Below are 19,941 nucleotides of genomic sequence, written 5' to 3' on the forward strand. Positions count from 1 at the left end.
CCAAGAGGCAAAGTGCCAATGCCCAGGGGGCACCTTGGCACTGCCCATTGGGCACAGGGCAGTGCCTTGGGGGCGGGACTGTCGGGGTGATCGGTGAAGGTTGGGGGGGGGTCCCGCTGCCACTCTGCATTGGGATCGATGGGGGCAGGAGGGAAGCCAGTGATTGGGGAGGGCTGGGGGGGGGCTCAGCCTGTGGGGTGTCTGCACTTTAGGGGGGGGGCGGCAGCAGGGTGGGGATCCTGGGCTGGCCAGTGATCGAGCTGACGGGCAAACGGGAGGCTGACAGTTCGGGACCACTGTGCATGCGCAGAGGCCCGCTGGTTTCAGCCTTCTGGGCGGGATTAGGCCCCATCCCCTGAAATCTAATGAGATTCACGCTGGTGGCCTCTGCAGTGCACAGAGTGTGGCAGATTCTAGCATGAACTCCCACTGAAAGAAACAGCGTGAATCACTCCAGTTTTCCCACAAATTCGACACTTAGAATTTTTTGGGGAGAATTCCGGCCCAGATCTCTCTGCATGCCAGAGCTCTGCAATCACTCACCATTTAGATGTTTCTTTTTTTATTCTTCCTGCCAAAATGGATAACCTCAAATTTTCCTACATTATACTCCATTTGCCAGATTCGCCCACACACCTGACCAATCTATATCTATTTGTAGCCTCCTTAAGTCCTTTTCAGAACTTAATTTCCCACCTACCTTTGTGTCATCAGCAAATAAAGAACAAAGAACAGTACAGCACAGGAAACAGGCCCTTCGGCCCTCCAAGTCTGTGCTGCTCATTGGTCCAACTAGATATAGCAACCATACCATCGGTTCCTTCATCCAAATCATTTATATTAATTGTAAAGAGTTGAGTCCCACACCGAGCCCAGTGGCACACCACTCATCACACCCTGACAACCAGAAAATGATCCATTTCTGCCCACCCTTTGTTTCCGGTTAGCTAGCCAATCTTCCATCCAGGACAAAATGTTACCCCTACACCATGAGCTTTCATTTTCTGCAATAATCTTTGATGAAGCGCCTTATCAAATGTCTTCTGAAAATGTACATTACACCCAGCGGTTTCCCTTTATCCACAGCACCTGTTACTTCTTCAAAGAACTCGGAATAAATTGGTTAGCATGATTTCACTTCCACAAAACCATGTTGACTGCCTGATTATCATGAATTTATCTAAATGCCCCTTATAGCATTAATAATAGCTTCCAGCATTCTCCCTATGACAGATGTTAAGCTAACTTAACATCTATGGTATAATCAGACAAAGTCAGCATGGATTTACAAAAGGGAAATCATGCTTGACGAATCTATTGGAATTTTTTGAGGATGTAACTAGTAGAATTGACTGAGGAGAACCAGCGGATGTGGTTTATTTAGGCTTTCAAAAGGCTTTCGACAAGATCTCACATAACAGACGACTACGTAAAGTTAAAGCACATGGGATTGCAGGTAATGTCTTGAGATGGATAGGAAGCTGGTTAGCAGATAGGAAGCCAAGAGTTGGCATAAATGGGCCTTTTTCTGATTGGCAGTCAGTGAATAGTGGGGTTCCGCAGGGATCTGTGCTCGGACCCCAACTGTTCACATTATATATTAATGATTTGGAAGAATGTATTATCTCCAAATCTGCAGATGAAACAAAATTGGGTGGGTGGTGAGCTGTGAGGAAGATGCAGAGATGGTTCAGCCTGATTTGGACAGGCTGAGTGTGTGGGCATCTGCATGGCAGACGCAGTATAATGTGGATAAATGTGAGGTTATCCACTTTGGTAGCAATAATAGGAAGACAGATTATTACTTGAATGGGTGCAAATTGAGAGAGGTGGATACTCAACGAGATCTTGGAGACCTCGTGCATCAGAAACTGAAAGTAAGGTACAGCAGGCAGTGAAGAAGGCAAATGGTATGTTGGCCTTCATAGTGAGAGGATTTGAGTATCGGGATGGGGAATTGTATAGGGCTTTGGTGAGGCCAGACCTGGAGTATTGTGTGCAGTTTTGGTGTCCTTATCTGAGGAAGGATGTCCTTGCTATAGTGGGAGTACAGTGAAGGTTTACCAGGCTGATTCCTGGGATGGCAAGTCTGTTATATGAGAAAAGACTAAGTCAGCTAGAATTATATTCACGAGTTTAGAAGATTGAGAGGGGATCTCATAGAAACTTATAAAATTCTAACAGGGTTAGACAGGGTAGATTCAGAAAGAATTTTCCTGGGGAGTCCAGAACTAGAGGTCATAGTTTGAGGATAAGGGGTAAACCTTTTAGGACAGAGGTGAGGAGAAATGTCTTCACCCAGAGGGTGTTGAATGTGTGGAATTCACTACCACCAAATGTAATTGAGGCCAAAACGTTGTCTAATTTCAAGAAGAAATTAGATATAGCTCTTGGGGCTAAAGGGATCGAGGGATATGGAGGGGAAGAGGGGACCAGGATATTGAATTCGATGGTCAGCCATGATCAAGGTGAATGGCAGAGCAGGTTCGAAGGGTCGAATGACTTACTCCTGCTTCTAGTTTCTATGTTTCTAACTGGACTCTAGTTTGCTGTTTTTTGTTTCCCTTTTTGAATGAAGGAGTTACATTAGTTAGTTTCTAATCTCATGGAAGCTTCCTCGAATACAGTGAATTTTGGGAAATTAGAACATTTGAAAAAGAGACAATTGGCTTGTCTCATTAAATCTCCTCCCTCATCACAAAGCAGTTCCTCTCTAAATGTTGCCTTTATGGCTGTGTTTGGACATTCACCCCACTCACTGTCCTATAGTGGCTCATTATCTCTTTGTCCATTGTGAATGGTCTCAGGCTGTTAAAGACACTGTGTATATGTAGGTGATAGCTGCTGGGTTTAACTTGCGAAGGGTGACCATGCGGATACCAATAGGCTCTTGTGAATCTGTATTTCAGCAAAAGTCAGCAGTTTATGTTTATGTGCTGTGCTTCAAGAGAGAATTAAAAAAAATAAACATTTCACCTTTTGGGGAAAAAATATCTAGCATAAAGAGTTGCACTGGCTTTTTTATTAAAACAATCTTGAAAAACAGCTTCTGGCTTTGTTTAGCTTCACACTGAATTATGCTGTGCGTTACTGTGTTTCAGTTTTATCCTCCCCCTGGCAGGAAGTTTAAGATTAATTCTGTCTGCTCTAATTCCAGACAGGATGTGATCTAAACAGATAAAACAGACTCCACATTATTAACAGTGTTCGAGACTCTTGCAGCCGGTGTGTAGGAGCATCAGTGGCATTACTGAGGTGAGTCAATAGGCTTTCCAATGTTCCTGATAAGCAGCACAGGCGAGATCGGGGATTGGGGTGTTCCACAACAATGTGCCTGTGAAGGCAGTCAAGCAAAGGTTTCATTCTGGGGGAGGAGAAGGGGGAAACAAAGAGCAGAATTCAAATTCTGTAGTTATGTGAAGTCTGGGCACTGAATGGGCTTTATGGAGAGTGGAAATCAAGGCACCTATTTTCAGCTGACAGAATGTTTCAGCCACATCTCAGTGGGTTGCACTCTCACCCTGAAGCCAAGAGATCATGGGTTCAAGTCCCATTCCAGAGAGTTTAGCAGATAATCTAGATTGATAGTCCAGGACGTGCTGCAATATTGGAGATGTTGGCTTTTGAATAAACCAAGACATCTGCCCTCTCAAGTGTATGGGAAAGATCCCATGTCACTATCCAGGAAAGAGCAGCAAGGTTCTCCCCGGTGTCCTGGCCAACAACTGTCTCTCAACAAACACTTAAAACAGAACTACTCATTATCTGTTTTTGGCAGCTTGTTGCGGCAAACTGGTTGCCACATTTTCCTACACTCAATAGTGATTGTACACTCCTACACTCAATAGTGACTACACTTCAAAAGTACTTAATTGACTGTAAAAAGCTGTAAAGTGTTGTGAAGTGATTAAAGTCTGAACGTAAATCAAAATCGCAGAATCAGAGAATGATACAACATGGGAGAAGGCCATTCGCCCCATTGTTTCCTATGTCAGTTCTTTGAAAGGGCTATCAAGTTCGACCTGTTACACTGTTTTTTCGCTATGACCATACAAACATTTCCCCCTTTCAGAATTTATCCAAATGCCTCTTTCTAAGTTATTACTGAATCTGCTTTCATCATACTTTCTGGGAGTGCATTCCAGGCCATAAGTTGTTGTGTAAAAGAAATTCTCACGGTCTCACCTGTTTCTTTTGCCAATCTCCTTAAATCTGTGTCCTTCACAAAATGACCCTTCTGACACTGGAAACCCTTTAGTTATTTTTTTTAAAAACCCACCATGATTTTGAACACCTATAACAAATCTCCACTTAAACTTCCTTGTTCAAAGGAGAACAACCCCAGTTTCTCCTTCTTTCTGATTTCATTGAGCGGGGATACCTCGGCTCCTCTCCATGGCTTTGGGGCTCCATTGTTCGGTGCTGATAAAGATGTTCCATATTAAATTTCTAAGACTTTGCTTAGCTGATGATAAGAGAAGCATTGAATATCATTTTCTTCAATCCAACCATGGTCCTATCACTCCTATTTTGCAGGCTGCTCCACTATACTTTTCCTCCTGCACTCTTCAGACCTCCAACCCTTTGTCTCTTTGCCCCACCATGGGATAGCTTTCAACCGCCTCAGTCCTACTCTCCCTTTTCAATCACTACATTTCAAAAGTATTTCATTGGCTTTGGAATGTCTTGCGGTCATGGAAGGCACTACAGAAATTCAATACTTCCTTCCTTTCCTTTTAGGCCCCAATCTTCTCAATCTCCATCACTTCAGCCAAGTTATTGGTCAGCTCTGCTCAACTCCTCCTCCATGACATGTGGTCCCTTCCCCTGACCCCTTTCCATTTGTGAAGAGCCTGGGGATATTTTCTTGGCATTAAATTGGATTTATGAATGGGACGAATCTTTGGGGATTTTTTAAGGATGTTACTAACAGGGCAGATAAAGGGGAGTCGGTGGATGCAGTGTACTTGGATCTTCAGAAGACTTTTGATAAAGTCCCTCACAGGAGGTTCATGCGCAAAATTAAAGCATATGGGAGAGGAGGTAATATAGTGGCATGGATTAGGATTGGTCAGTAGACAGAAAACAGAGAATAAGAATAAATGGGTAATTCTCACACAGCCACATCCTCATCAATAAGGCACTGAAATCCAACATGCAGGTGCAGCAAGCAATTGGAACCATAGAATTCCTACAGTGCAGAAGGAGGCCATTCGGCCCTTCAAGTCTGCACCGACTCTCCACAAGAACATCTTACCCAGCACATGACTAATCCACCTAACCTACACATCTTTGGACACTAAGGGGCAATCCACCTATCCTGCACAACTTCGGAGTGTGGGAGGAAACCGGAACACCCAAAAGAAATCCACGCTGACACGGGGAGAACATGAAAATGGCACACAGACTACCCAAGGCCGCAATCAAACTCGGGTCCCTGGCGCTGTGAGGCAGCCAATTAGGAAAACTAATGGTATGTTAGCCTTTAATTGCAAAAGGATTTGAGTACAGGAGTAGCAAAGTCTTGCTTCAATTGATAGAACCTTGGTTAGAGCAACCTGCAGTACTGTGTGCAGTTTTGGCCCCCTTACCTTAGGAAGAGTGCAGCAAAGGTTCACCAGACTTATTCCCAGGATGGCGGGACTGACCTAAGAAGGGAGACTGGAGGAAACTGGGCCTGTGTTCTCTAAAGCTTTGAACACTGAGAGTTGGGCCCACTGCGGGAATTGTAGTGGGTAAGACTGGAAATGGCGAACCCTTCAAAGGTTGTGCGCAGACGGAGAATCCTGCCTGTGATCTCATTAAAACTGACAAAACCCTTAAAGGGGTAGACAGGGCAGATGCAGGTAAGATGTTTCCTCTTTGCTGGGAAGTTTCAAACCAGGAGACACAACTTCAAAATAAGGGGCAGACACTTCGGACCGAGACGAGAATTTTTCTTACTCAGAGTTTTGAGAGTCTTTAGAATTCTCTATCCCAGAGGACTATCGGAGCTCAGGCATGGAGTATGCTTAAAGCAGAGATTGACAGATTTCTAAATACAAATGACATAAAGGGATACGGAGATAGTGTTGGAAAAAGGCATTGAAATGGACGATCAGCCATGATCGAGCAGGCTTGATGGGCTGAATGGCCTGCTCCTAGTGTCAGGGGGATTAGCAGGGTAAATACATGGGGTTACGGGATTAGGGCCTGGGTTGGATTGTGGTCGGTGGAGACTCGATGGCCCAAATGGCCTCCTTCTGCACTGTAGGGATTCTATGACACTCCTTTTCCCATGTTCCTGAAGGGGTGCATATGAATTGCAGTGTTTGATGCTGTTATTGTGCTGCCCCATTTCCTGCTGTGAGTTTTGAAAGTTTGGAATGATCAAAAGCCCCATTTACAATCAGTTCTATTCCTAATTAAAAATGCAGAGGGTCCCACTCTAACCACCAATAGTAATTCATAAAACACCCTGTCATCAGAAAGGAAGTCTTGAAGGAATCACTGCAACATGCAGGCAGCTAACTCCCAGTTATCTGTCGCACATCTGAAGCATTGTAGTCTATATAACTCCGTGACTGTGACAAACCGGGATAGGGTATGTGCTGTCTCCCAACGTCTACTAAATATAGCTACGACTTTTCAGGTGTCAGAAGGCTGTGGGTTGATTCTCACTCCGAAAACTTGAGCACAATTTTGAGGCTGGACAGTGCAGTACTGAAGAAGTACTACACTGTCAGAGGTCCTGTCTTAAAACAAGAACCTGACTGCCTCCTCAAATGGATATAAAAGATTCCGAGGCATTATTTCGAAGAAGAGCAGCAAACTTCTTCCCGATATCCTGCCCAATGTTTATCTCTCAACCAATATCACTAAAAAGAGACAGCAAGTAGTCTCACAACACCAGGTTAAAGTTCAACAGCTTTATTTGGTAGCATGAGCTTTTGGAGCGTTGTCCCTTCATCAAGTGAGTGATGAAGGGTCACCTGGTGAAGGGGCAATGCTCCGAAAGCTCGGGCTACCAAATAAACCTGTTGGATTTTAATCTGGTGTTGTGAGACTACTTACTGTGCCCACCCCAGTCCAACGCCGGCAACTCCACATCATGACTAAAAAGAGATGACACAGTCATTAACACATTAGTGTTGTGGGAGCTTTCTGTGTCAAATAGGCTGCCATGTTTCCTACATTACAACAGTGACTATGTTTCAAACTTAATTCAGGAATGTCCGTAGGTTATAAAAGGTATGATATAAATGCAAATCTTTCTTTCATGTTCTTTATTTTCACCCTCCCCATCTCTCCAGAGGACGCTGCTAGTGCTTCACTCTTCTTGAGAGGTTGCTGGCCACAGATCCAATGCCAACTTTCAAAAGAGAATGTTATATGAAAAGGAAAAAATAGCATGACAATGGGGAAAGAACAGGTTGTTGAGCTAATTGGATTGGTCTTCCAAAGAGCTGACACTAATAAGATGGACTAAATGGTCTGCTTTTCTGCTGTAAGATTCTATCATCTGTGAGCCTGCACAAAGAGGCTGGAGTTTCCATTTTAATGGACAGAAAATTGTGAACTACAGAGAAAAGAAATAGAAAAACTTGTCTTGCATGTCAGTGGGTGATGACACCATGGAGATAGAGTCAACACAGATAGTGATCACTGGATAAAGTCTAGAAGTGTGAATGTTGGCTGATCTTTTAATCTTCATTCTAAAATTAAGTCTAATGCTCCAATTGTCACTCTGACTGGTATCAGTACAGTTCACACAAGAAACCTAAAGTGGTTTTGTACCTGAAATGTGCCTTGGCAAAGCAGCCAGCATAATTAAGGACCCCATGCACCCCGGGCATTCTCTCTTCCACCTTCTTCCGTCGGGAAAAAGATACAAAAGTCTGAGGTCACGTACCAACCGACATATGAACAGCTTGTTCCCTGCTGCCATCAGACTTTTGAATGGACTTACCTTGCATTAAGTTGATCTTTCTCTAAACTCTAGCTATGACTGTAACACCACATTCTGCACTCTCTCATTTCCTTCTCTATGAACCGTATGCTTTGTCTGTATAGTGCGCAAGAAACAATACTTTTCACTGTATACTAATACATTTAACAATAATAAATCAAATCAATTCCTGATAGGGTGGTGGAAACACATACAGTACTGTAGTAACGTTCGAAAAGGGATAAATACTTGAAAAGGAAATATTTACAACATGCTGGAGAAAGAGCAGGGGGGGTGGGATTGGTTGGATAGCGAGAGGTGGCACAAGGATGATGGTTCAGTGGTCCCCTTCAGGCCCTAAACTGTGGAATTTCCTCCCCAAACCCCTCCACCCATCTCATTTCCTTTGAGTTACTCCTTTAATCTACCTCTCTCTCTCTCTCTCTCTCTCTAACTAAGCTTTTGGTCACCTGTCCCAGATCTTCCAAAATTCTCTAGATTCTGAAACAATCCCTGGCAGATTGAAGGGTGACAAATGTAACCCTGCTAATTAAAAAAGGAGGGAGGGAGAAAACAGGAAAAACAGACCGTTAGCATAACATCAATAGTAAGGAAAATGCTACAGTCTGTTGTAAAGGATGTGATACAAGACACTTAGAAAATACCAACAGGGTTAGACAAAGTCAATGTGGATTTATGAAAGGAAAATCATGTTTGACAAACATACTGGAATTTTCAGAGGATGTAACTGGTAGAATAGATAAGGATGAACCAGTGAATGTGATATATTTGGATTTTCAGAAAGTTCTTGATAAAGTCCGATTTAAGAGATTAGTGTGCAAAATTGGGATTGGGAGTAATATATTGGCAGGGATTGAGAATTGGTTAGCAGACAGGAAACAGAGAGTAGGAATAAATGGGTCTTTTTAAAATGGCATGCAGTGACTAGTGGGGTGCTGCAGGGATCAGTGCTTGGGCCCCAGCTATTCACAATATAGATCAATGATTTGAATGAGGGAACCAAATGTAATATTTCCAATAAAAACAAAATACTGCAGATGCTGTAAATCTGAAGTAAAGAACAGAAAATGCTGGATAAACTCAGCAAGTCTGGCAGCATTTGTGGAGAGAAACAGAGTTAACATTTTGGATCCAAATGCTCCTTCTACAGAAGTACAATGTGGTAATATTTCCAAGTCCGTTGACGACACAAAACGTGGTGAGGAGGATGTTAGGAGGTTTCAAGGTGATTTAACAAGTTGAGTGAGTGAGCAAATGCATGGCTGATGCGGTATAATGGGATAAATGTGAAGTTATCCACTTTGGATGGAGAAACAGAATAGCAGAATATTATTTAAATAGTGATAAGATTGAGAAATGTTGATGTACAAAGGGACTTGTGTGTCCATGTACACCAGTCACTGAAAGTAAGCATGCAGGTACAACAAACAGTATGTTGACCTTCATTGCAAGAGGACTTGAGTACAAGAGAAAGGATGTCTTACCGCAGCTCTATAAGGCCTCAGTGAGACCTTCACCTGCATACGGTGTGCAGTTTTGGTCTCCTTATCTAAGAAAGATTACACTTGAAATAGAAGGAGTGCAGCGAAAGTTCACTAGACTGATTCCTGGGATGGCGGCTTGTTGTAGGAGGCAAGATTGGGTTGACTGGGCCTGTATTCACTGGAATTTAGAAGAACAATAGGGGATCTAATTGAAACATCTAAAATCTGACAGGGGTGGAAGACTGGGTGCAGGGATATCGTATCCTCTAGCTGGGGGTTCTAGAACAAGTCTCAGGATATGGGGAAAGTCATTTAGGATTGAATTGAGGAGAAACTTTTTCATGCAGAGGGTGGTGAGCCCTGTGGAATTCTCTACCACAGAAGGCCATGTAGGCCAAGTCACAGAATATATTTAAGAAGGAAATAGACAAGATTTCTAGACTCTAAAGATAGCAAGGAGTATGGGGAGAGCACTGGAGTATGGCATTGAGATAGAGGGTCAGCCATGATCACACTGAGTGGCGGAGCAGGCACGAAGGGCTGAATGGCCTACTCCTGGTCCTATGTCTTTCGCTATGTAGCTTAATAGAAACTTTTGATTATGTCTGATTATGCGCTTGTGTAGCTCCTTGGGCTATTTATTTAAACGATTGTGATAACCCCCATGAGTTTCATGGGGAATCTCTAATTATCTCACTGTGGGGCTCGTTAAATATGAGTTCCTTGGTAATAGACAATGGCCTGCCCATGGAACTCATCACCTGAGCCCTTTATAAGGCAGGCACCAGGAAGGGTCCACAGAACTGTTGTTCAGGTTGGGACTGTGTGAACGCCATGGAGTAGTGGCTTTAGTTTGTGTTTGACAGTAAATACCGTTCCTTTCCAGTCGGGTATCCTGGGTTGAGGAATGAGGAACGATTCAGGTAAATTTGCCTTCCAACAGACCCAGTAAGACAGGAACAGGGAGATTTGAAAAGCTGCTGTTTGGGAAATTGAGACTGTATGATGCGGACATGGAGAGTTGACCCCATTATGCCAAGCGAATTAAATATTTCTCCTGGGCAAATGGGATAGAAAGGGAATAACGGCAAAAAGTCACCTTCCTGACCACTTGAGGGGCCCCAACTTACAGCACCATAAAGAGTTTAACCCACCCGGCAGCTCCAGATTCAAAATCCTATAATGAACTGATAGATACGGTAATAAACCACTACCATCCCAAGCTGCCTGTTATATAACAGCACCACAGGTTTAACATGGCAATTAGAATTTCTGGAGAAGCAGTTATGGGATTCTTGATGAAACTGTGGAAATTGGCAGAACACCGAGTAGGGATCAGCACTTCCGGAAATGTTACGGGGCTGCTTAGCCTGTGGTGTAAATACTATAGCGACCCAAGGAAACTAATGGCTGAGTCGAATGTGGACCTTAAGAAATATGTAGAAAGCAGAGAAAGGGACCAGGAGCTTCAGGGATCCTTAGCCTTGGCGATCCCTATACGCAGAACCACATTCCCAGCAGATAATACTCATGCCTCCAATCTGTTGCCAATGAAGGGTCAATGGACAGGGAGGCCTTGAGATTCCGGAACTGGATGGGAGGTTTTTCTACAATATAGTGAAGAGTAAGCACAACCATGCTGTACTTGCAGCCGTAGGGTCTGCCCCAGACAAGGCTACCAAAACAGGAAAAATGTGTTTCGCCCAGGCTGAAAGGCGAAGCCATCTTAAGACAGGATGAGGAATTGCATCACTGCACCCAAAGTGACCTCAATCCAGATTCAACTCCAGGTAAATAGCCACCTTCGAGACATGGAGGTAGACACAGTTTTATTAGTGTCACAAGTAAGCTTACATTAACACTGCAATGAAGTTACTGTGAAAATCCCCTAGTCACCTGTTCGGGCACACTGAGGGAGAATTTAGCATGGCCAATGCACCTAACCAGCACATCTTTGGAGTGTGGGAGGAAACCGGAGCACCGGGAGGAAACCCACGCAGACATGGGGAGAATGTGCAGACTCCGCAGAGACAGTGGCCCAAGCTGGGAATGGAACCTGGGTCCCTGGCACTGTGAGGCAGCAGTGCTAACCACTGTGCCACAGTATCTATCATTGGCGAGCACACCTTTAGGCAACTCTGATTGGGCATCTTGCCTTTAAGCCTGCAAGACAGTAAGGCTAGATTGGTTAATTTAACAATAAATACCATTCCTTTCCAGTCAGGCTTCCTGAGTTATCACAATGACTATAGTTGTTGTTGAATGGATCTTTATTTAGCCCAAAGAACTCTCAACCTTGTGAATCCCTGGCATAAATTCCTCTTTTTATGCTCACAAAGTTTTTTTGCAATTTTCCCAGCTTCAGGATGTTCCTATATTGGCAACAGCTGAATCTAAAACATGGAACAAATATAAATACCTAAGTGCACAGCTTTAACAAAATGTAATTACACCAAAAAATAACTCTCCTTTCATCAGACCTGTGTAACCTGAGCCATGAGCAAATGGACTGTTTAAGAAGGCTTTATCTCTAAGTAAATACCTTCTATCCTGTCCACCAACCCCCATCTCATCTGGCTAGTTTAGGCTAAAGAATATATTGCTGTTTACAACAGCAATTAGAACATAAAATCACAGAGGTGATAGAGTTCAATCCAGATGTAAATGCACTTACAAATACAAAACACTTAACAATCGCTGGGTGGGCCCACAAATTGGCTGAACATGACACAAGGAGGATTAACAGAGTAAAGCAGGAAACAGGGGATTCAGGTCAGGTGCATTTAATATTCCATCTTTCAAATGCTTTTCGGTTCATTTCAGGAAAGGGGTGCTAACAGCTGTTCACACTGGCAGGATCTTCTGGTCCCGCTTATCTCTACCTTAAAGTAAAGTTTAAAGTTTATTTATTAGTCACAAGTAAGGCTTACATTAACACTGCAATGAAGTTACTGTGAAATTCCCCTGGTCACCACACTCACCACCTGTTCAGGTCAATATACCTAACCAGCACATCTTTTTTAGACTGTGGGAGGAAACCGAAGCACCCGGAGGAAACCCATGCAGACACGGGGAGAACGTGCAGACTCCACACAGACAGTGACCCAAACCGGGAATCGAACCCGGGTCCCTGGCGCTGTGATGCAGCAGTGCTAACCACCGTGCCATCGTGGGGCATAGATAAGGTAGATAGTCAACATCTTTTCCCAAAGGTAGAGGAGTCTAAAACTAGAGTCCAACAGGTTTATTTGGTAGCACGAGCTTTTGGAGCGTTGCCCCTTCATCAGGTGAGTGAAGAATTCGGTTCACAAACAGGGCATATATAGACACAGACTCAATTACAAGATAATGGTTGGAATGCGAGTCTTAACAGGTAATCAAGTCTTTACAGGCGCAGACAATGTGAGTGGAGAGAGGGTTAAGCACAGGTTAAAAAGGTGTGAATTATCTCCTGCCAGGACAGTTCGTGAGATTTTGCAAGCCCAGGCAAGTCGTGGGGGTTACAGATAGTGTGACATGAACCCAAGATCCCGGTTGAGGCCGTCCTCAGGTGTGCGGAACTTGGCTATCAGTTTCTGCTCAGCGATTCTGCATTGTCGTGTGTCGTGAAGGCCGCCTTGGAGAACGCTTACCCGAAGATCAGAAGCTGAATACCCTTGACTGCTGAAGCGTTCCCCGATTGGAAGGGAACACTGCTGCCTGGTGATTGTCGAGCAGTGTCCATTCATTCCTTGTCATAGCATCTGCATGGTCTCACCAATGTACCATGCCTCGGGACATCCTTTCCTGCTGCCTATCAGGTAGACAATGTGATGTAACTGTCTAAATGCCTGATGAAGGGGCAACGCTCCGAAAGCTCGTGCTACCAAATAAACCTGTTGGACTTTAACCTGGTGTTATGAGACTACTTACTGTGCCTACCCCAGTCCAATGTCGGCAACTCCACATTAAAACTTGAGGGCATAGGTTTAAGGGGAGAGATACAAAAGGGTTCAGAGGGGCAATTTTTTCACAGAGAGGGTGGTGCGTGTCTGGAATGAGCTGCCAGAAGCAGTAGTAGAGGCGGGTATAATTGTGTCTTTTAAAAAGCATTTAGACAGTTACATGGGTAAGATTGGTATAGAGGGATATGGGCCAAATGCGGGCAATTGGGACTAGCTTAATGGTAAAAACTGAGCGACGTGGACAAGCTGGGCCAAAGGGCCTGTTTCCATGCTGTAAACCTCTGTGACTCTATGCTGAGAGTGCACTCCTGCCACAGGTTTCCTGGAGGGATGGGTGCGTTCAACTGGAAACCCCGTTGACAATGGCAGGACCAGAAGATCGCGCTGCTGGTCAGTGACAGGCTGCCTCCCGCTGCCACATGTTGTGCAGTAACTAGAGTGCGTAAACAAAGAGGAACTGTCTTGTCTGGCGGGTGTTTGCAGAACACAGACACGCTATCTTAAAATTAGAAAACGGCCATTCGGGATCTCAGAAAACGCTTTCACATAAAGGTTTCTGCTCGGAAATCGCATCATTTTGGGTGGGATGGACTGTTTGAACATATCGCAATCACTGGACAGGCTGGATTGTGATGTGGAGATGCCGGCGTTGGACTGGGGTAAACAGTTTACCCCAGGCTGGATTAACCAGAGGGTCCATCATTATTTGTAAAATTGTGAAAAAGCTGCTGAGGGTGAACCGAAAATGTCAAAACTGAGGTTTTTGTTCGGTCAGGGTATTCACAATAAGGGACGATGGTGGGGGATTCAGACTCCGATCTTCCATGATCTAATGGAGTGGTAAACATACTCAAGGCCTGGCTCGCCACCATCTGTTGCTGTGTAAAAGCTTTTTGCTGGAGAGAATTACACTTTAATTTGGAAAAGTTTTTAAGAAAAGAAATATTCTCCCCTGTCATGATCCAGCTGATTGTTGTTGGGGTACGGGACTGGAGCACTATAAGGAAGACTAACCATAATTGTACAGGGGTTTGCTGAGAACAGAACTGGAGTACAGTGTGCAGTTTGGTCTTCATATCTAAGTTAGGATGTGCTTACATTGAAGACAATACAGCAAAGATTCACTAGATCTGATCACAGATGAGACGATTGTCCTATGATGACTGGCTGAGCAAATCAGGCCTATAATCTCTGTAATTTAGAAGAATGAGAGGTGATCTCATAGAAGATTCTGAAGCAGCTTGTCAGGGTTAAACACGGTAAGGTTGTTTCCCCTAGCTGGTGAATTTAAAACGAGGGCATAGCCTCATGATAAAGAGGTCAACTGTTTAGATCAGAGAAATTTCTACATCCAAAATTTTTGGAATTCTCTACCCCAGAGGGCTGTGGAAGCTCCACAGTTGAACATATGTAAGGATGGGTAGATATATTTTTGATCTCTCAGGGAATCGAGGGATTTGGAAAGTGAGTGGGAAAGTGATTGTGTGGAATGGCAGAACAGGCTGGTAGGGACTATTCCTGCTCTTAGTTCTTACATTCAAAGGTTGTTAATTGCTTCCCCAAGTGAATATTCTGCAGATGTGAGTACTGACGTGCTATACCGGCATGGAGAGTAATGCAGTCAAGAAAGGAAGCACCTTGCCAACCTCAGGACATCCCAAAGCACCCTTGAAATGTTGTAATTTAGGAAATGCAGCAGCCAGTTAGCCTACAGTAAACTCCCACAAACAGCAATGTGATAATGGCCAGATTGTCTTCTTTTTCTGATGTTGTTTGAGGGATAATTCTAGTCCAGGAAATCAAGGACAACTCCCCTGCACTTCTTTCAAATACCGTCTTGAAATCTTTTACATCCTCCTAGGACGGCATACAGAGCCTCAGTTTAATATCCCATCCAAAAGATGGATGTTAAGTCTGATTCCTTCCTCACCGGAGAGCCATAAAGATGCACTTTACAGTCAGGGTCAGTCATCGGATGGCTATCATGAGTAGAAACGCCACCCCGTTCAGTCACCCTTCTCCAATCCAAAGATAACTTAATGTGCTTTTCAGGTTTATTTCCTTTCATTGCTACTTGCTTAACAGACACCAAGCCGACACTTTTATTGGAAACGTGCTTGAGAATAGATGCTCTGCTCAGGAAAAACTGCTGCAAAGTATAAATAGATCACATTCTATTGGCAGACTTGCAAACTTATAAACCTTGGAATGACCCTGAGGCTAACACCTCCATTAAACACATTAAGCTTTCGGAAGGCTGATATCAGCACAATTATTTCTGGTCTGTGGCTTTAAGGAAACTATTGTGGAAGATCTATTAATAACAACATCTGTGTCTGCATCAATTTTTTGAAAATTATTCTTTCCAACACAATGGGTAATTTGTGCAGCTGAGTAATAAGCCTAATACAATGCGCAGAAGCTTGAAATCTGAAAGAAAACAGAAAATGCTGGAAATACTGGACTTCTATTCTGATGTAAGGTCATTAACTTGAGGAAGTTGATTCCTACTCTTTCACAGAGGCAGCCAGGCCTGCTGCGTATTTCCAGTCCCTGAGACCTTGCTTTAAAATTTCTGAAAGCTTCTCAAGGATGGCCCCTCTGACAGTGGAGCACTCACTCAGTACTGCACTAGTATCATAAGAACATAAGAACATAAGAAATAGGAGCAGGAGTAGGCCATCTAGCCCCTCGAGCCTGCCCCGCCATTCAATAAGATCATGGCTGATCTGACGTGGATCAGTACCACTTACCCGCCTGATCCCCATAACCCTTAATTCCCTTACCGATCAGGAATCCATCCATCCGCGCTTTAAACATATTCAGCGAGGTAGCCTCCACCACCTCAGTGGGCAGAGAATTCCAGAGATTCACCACCCTCTGGGAGAAGAAGTTCCTCCTCAACTCATCAGCCTGGATTATGTGCTCATGTTCCTTCTGACACAAAGGTGCTATGCACTTGGCCCTGGCTGACACAGCTAAATATTTAAACCAAGGTGCCAATGGTCCTTCTGATGTCCAGCCAGATAGGGCTCCACAGCACTATTTGAAGGGCAGGGTGTTCTGGACAACTTGCCTCTCTCAATCCGCAACATTGGGAAAAAGAAGCAGACTGTTTGTTCTTTCATTTCAGCTCTGTTCATGGCATCTTGGTGTATGCTCAATGGCCACTGTTTTTGCCTAGGTAACTACCACTGAACTTCAAAATAATTTGTTGCACATAAAGTACTTTGAGATATTTCTGGTAAGGTGCGCTATAAATACAAGTTTATTCTTTAATATTAAGTTCCTGTAAAATAACAGCATGTGTTACAGAGCAGAAAGCTTTTCACTCTGTTCAATTAATATTTATGAACCACTCCCAGATACAGTCTGAACCATGCAATTAGGTGGCAACTCTTGCAGGTTTCCAGAATTTCAATAACTTATTGCTTATAACGTCATTCCCTGCTCCGGGGAACTGGAACAGCCAAGGAACAGGATCTAACTGCTGAAATCACGTTAACCAGAATTAAGCACTTCACAATCATGAGTTACAGATTTTCTCTGGCATAGCCCGCTATTATACTCCTTATATACCTATGACTGTGTGGCCAAATTCCCCTCCAACTCAATTTTCAAGTTTGCTGACAACACCACCGTTGTGGGTTGGATCTCAAACAGTGATGAGACAGAGTACAGGAATGAGATAGAGAATCTGGTGAACCGGTGCGGCAACAATAATCTCTCCCTCAATGTCAACAAAATGAAGGAGATTGTCATCAACCTCAGGAAGCATAGTGGAGAACATGTCCCTGTCTATATCAATGGGGACGAAGTAGAAATGGTCAAGAGCTTCAAGCTTTTAGGTGTCCAGATCATCAACAACCTGTCCTGGTCCTCCCCCCGACACTATAGTTAAGAAAGCCCACCAACACCTCTACTTTCTCAGAAGACTAAGGAAATTTGGCATGTCAGCTACGACTCTCACGAACTTTTACAGATGCACCATGTATCACAGCTTGGTATGGCTCCTGCTCTGCCCAAGAACGCAAGAAATGACAAAAGGTCATGAATGTAGCCCAATCCATCACGCAAACCAGCCTCCCACCCATTGACTCTGTCTACACTTCCCGCTGCTTTGGAAAAGCAGCCAGCAACATTAAGGACCCCATGCACCCCGGACATTCTCTCTTCCATTGTCTTCCTTCGGGAAAAAGATACAAAAGTCTGAAGTCACGTACCAACTGACTCAAGAATAGCTTCTTACCTGCTGTCATCAGACTTTTGAATGGACCTACCTTGCATTAAGTTGATCTTTCTCTACACTCTAACTATGACTGTAACACTACATTTTGCACTATTTCATTTCCTTCTCTATGAACGGTATGCTTTGTCTGCGTGAGAAACGATACTTTTCACTGTATCACAATACATGTGACAATAATAAATCAAATCAAAACTGGCACGTTTCACGTGATTATGAACCAGTTAAAGTTTACTGACTTGACAAAAGTCTACAGACTGTACCTCCATTCTCAGGAAACCTCCAACCAAAAGTGCAATAAGGTTGACCACCTTGTTACTCCAGAACTGCTCACACACAGCAGGACTATGGTAAGCCTAAGTATTAGTTTGCTCATGTTCAATTGGTCATTCCACCATGCCACAGATGCAGTGGGCTCTCTATGCATGGAGACCAACTCCACTTGTGCACGCAAACAGGGGAGCATAGTGCAATCAGATCACTCTGCTATGTCTTAGACTGTAATGTGAGAAAACTGTCTGAGGCAGTGTTGCACTGTCAGGGGTGTCGTCTTTCAGAACCGAGTCCCCATCCGCCCTCTCAAGTAGTTGCTAAAATATACCATCCTATTTCAAATAGAGTAGGAAACTTTTCCCCAGTCAATAATTGTCCCTCAACCAACATCACTAGAACAGATTATCTGGTCATTAACTTTACTTGACAAAACTCTACAGACTCTACCACCATTCTCAGGAAACCTCCAATCAAACTGATGTTTGTGGGATCTTGCTGTGCAGAAATTGACTGCTGTGTTACCTACATTAAAACAGTAATTACCCTTGAAAAAGTACTTTGTTGGCTAAAGTGCTTTGAGATGCCCTGTGGTTGTGAAAGCTGCTGCAGAAATAAAAGTCTTTCTTTCATCTGAGTGAATGTAAGACCCAAGAAAGTAGAGTAATGGTTACAAGTGGCTGAAAACAGAGTGGGGTTTAAAAGTCAAACCAGATTATCTGGCAGCCAAAAAGCCCGGTTAAGTATTGTTTTTTTCCTCCTTGCTTAGCCATTGCTTTTGATTCCAGTGGGCTAACAACAAGAAACGGAAGATTAATTTTGTGTGGTAATAGGTTATCCCAATAAGAACAGTACTTTCATCTTAAAGAAGCTTTAACCTAATGGTGCAGAGGAGATTTACAAGGATGTTGCCTGGATTGGGTGGCATGCCTTATGAGGATAGGTTGAGGGAGCTCGGTCTTTTCTCCTTGGAGAGACGAAGGAGGAGAGGTGACCTGATTAGAGGTTTACAAGATGTTGAGAGGTATAGATCGGGTGGATTCTCAGAGGCTTTTTCCCAGGGCTGAAATGGTTGCTACGAGAGGACGCAGGTTTAAGGTGCTGGGGAGTAGGTACAGAGGAGATGTCAGGGGTAAGTTTTTCACTCAGAGGGTGGTGGGTGAGTGGAATCGGCTGCCGTCAGTGGCGGTGGAGGCAAACTCGATTAGTGTCTTTTAAGAGACTTCTGGATGAGTACATGGGACTTAATATGATTGAGGGTTATAGGTAAGCCTATATATAAGCCTAGGTAGGTAGGGACACGACCGGCGCAACTAGTGGGCCGAAGGGCCTGTTTGCGCTGTATTTTTCTATGTTCTAATCTTCATAGAATCATAGAAGCCTAGAATCCCTACAGTACAGAAGGAGGCCATTCAGCCCTACATACATGTAGATTTAAACAAAATACCTCCAGCTGATGTTATTTACTCCTAGAATCATAGAATTGAAACATATTGTTTCAGTGCAGAAGGAGGCCATTCAGCCCATGATGCCAGTGCTGGTTCTTTGGAGGAGCAACTCAGTTAATCCCACGCCCTCACACTTAACCCATGGCCCTATAATTCTTTTCCCTTTTCTCCTGGATTTTTCTCTGCTGGGGATGGGAATTAAGCAGTATAATGAGCTTCGGTGTTTCTGGACTAGGGAGGGAAGAGGGAGCGAGGGAGGGAGGAGCAAAGAAAATCAGCCAGGCTTCTCAAAAACTGGAGCAAAGTTAAAGATGAGAACATGTTTGGTCCGTTTAAGCCCATCCTTCAACTTTATTTGCGCACAGAGGAGCAGAGTGCAATCAGGTTAAAAAAAAACAGGTTAAAAAATTCCATCCCATTTCAGAATACAGCAGGGAGCAGCAAGTCTAGGATGCAAAAACAGTGCTCAACTATCAAAGTCCCTCCCTCATTTATCCTTCAACCAAAACCATTAAAACAGAGTATCTGAATGTTAGCACATTGCTGTTTGTGGATCCTCGCTATGTGGAAACAGGCCTGGGACTACACTTCAAAAGTACCT

General features: G+C 43.8%; 2 protein-coding genes across 9 annotated transcripts in view; one reads left to right on the forward strand and one right to left on the reverse strand.

The window, feature by feature from the left end:
• LOC144500789 (sorting nexin-11-like) overlaps positions 1–19,941 on the reverse strand; it is a 137,124-nt gene that overhangs the window by 19,917 nt on the left and 97,266 nt on the right. The window lies entirely within an intron of this gene.
• The window catches only part of LOC144500837 (uncharacterized), a 29,651-nt gene continuing 23,678 nt past the window's right edge, over positions 13,969–19,941 (forward strand). Inside the window, exon 1 of the mRNA XM_078224314.1 lies at positions 13,969–14,035. The gene's annotated coding sequence lies outside the window, so the exon portion shown is untranslated. The remainder of the gene's footprint in view (positions 14,036–19,941) is intronic.

This window comes from Mustelus asterias, chromosome 11, assembly GCF_964213995.1.
Source record: "Mustelus asterias chromosome 11, sMusAst1.hap1.1, whole genome shotgun sequence".
In the NCBI taxonomy this organism is placed as follows: Eukaryota; Metazoa; Chordata; class Chondrichthyes; order Carcharhiniformes; family Triakidae; genus Mustelus; species Mustelus asterias.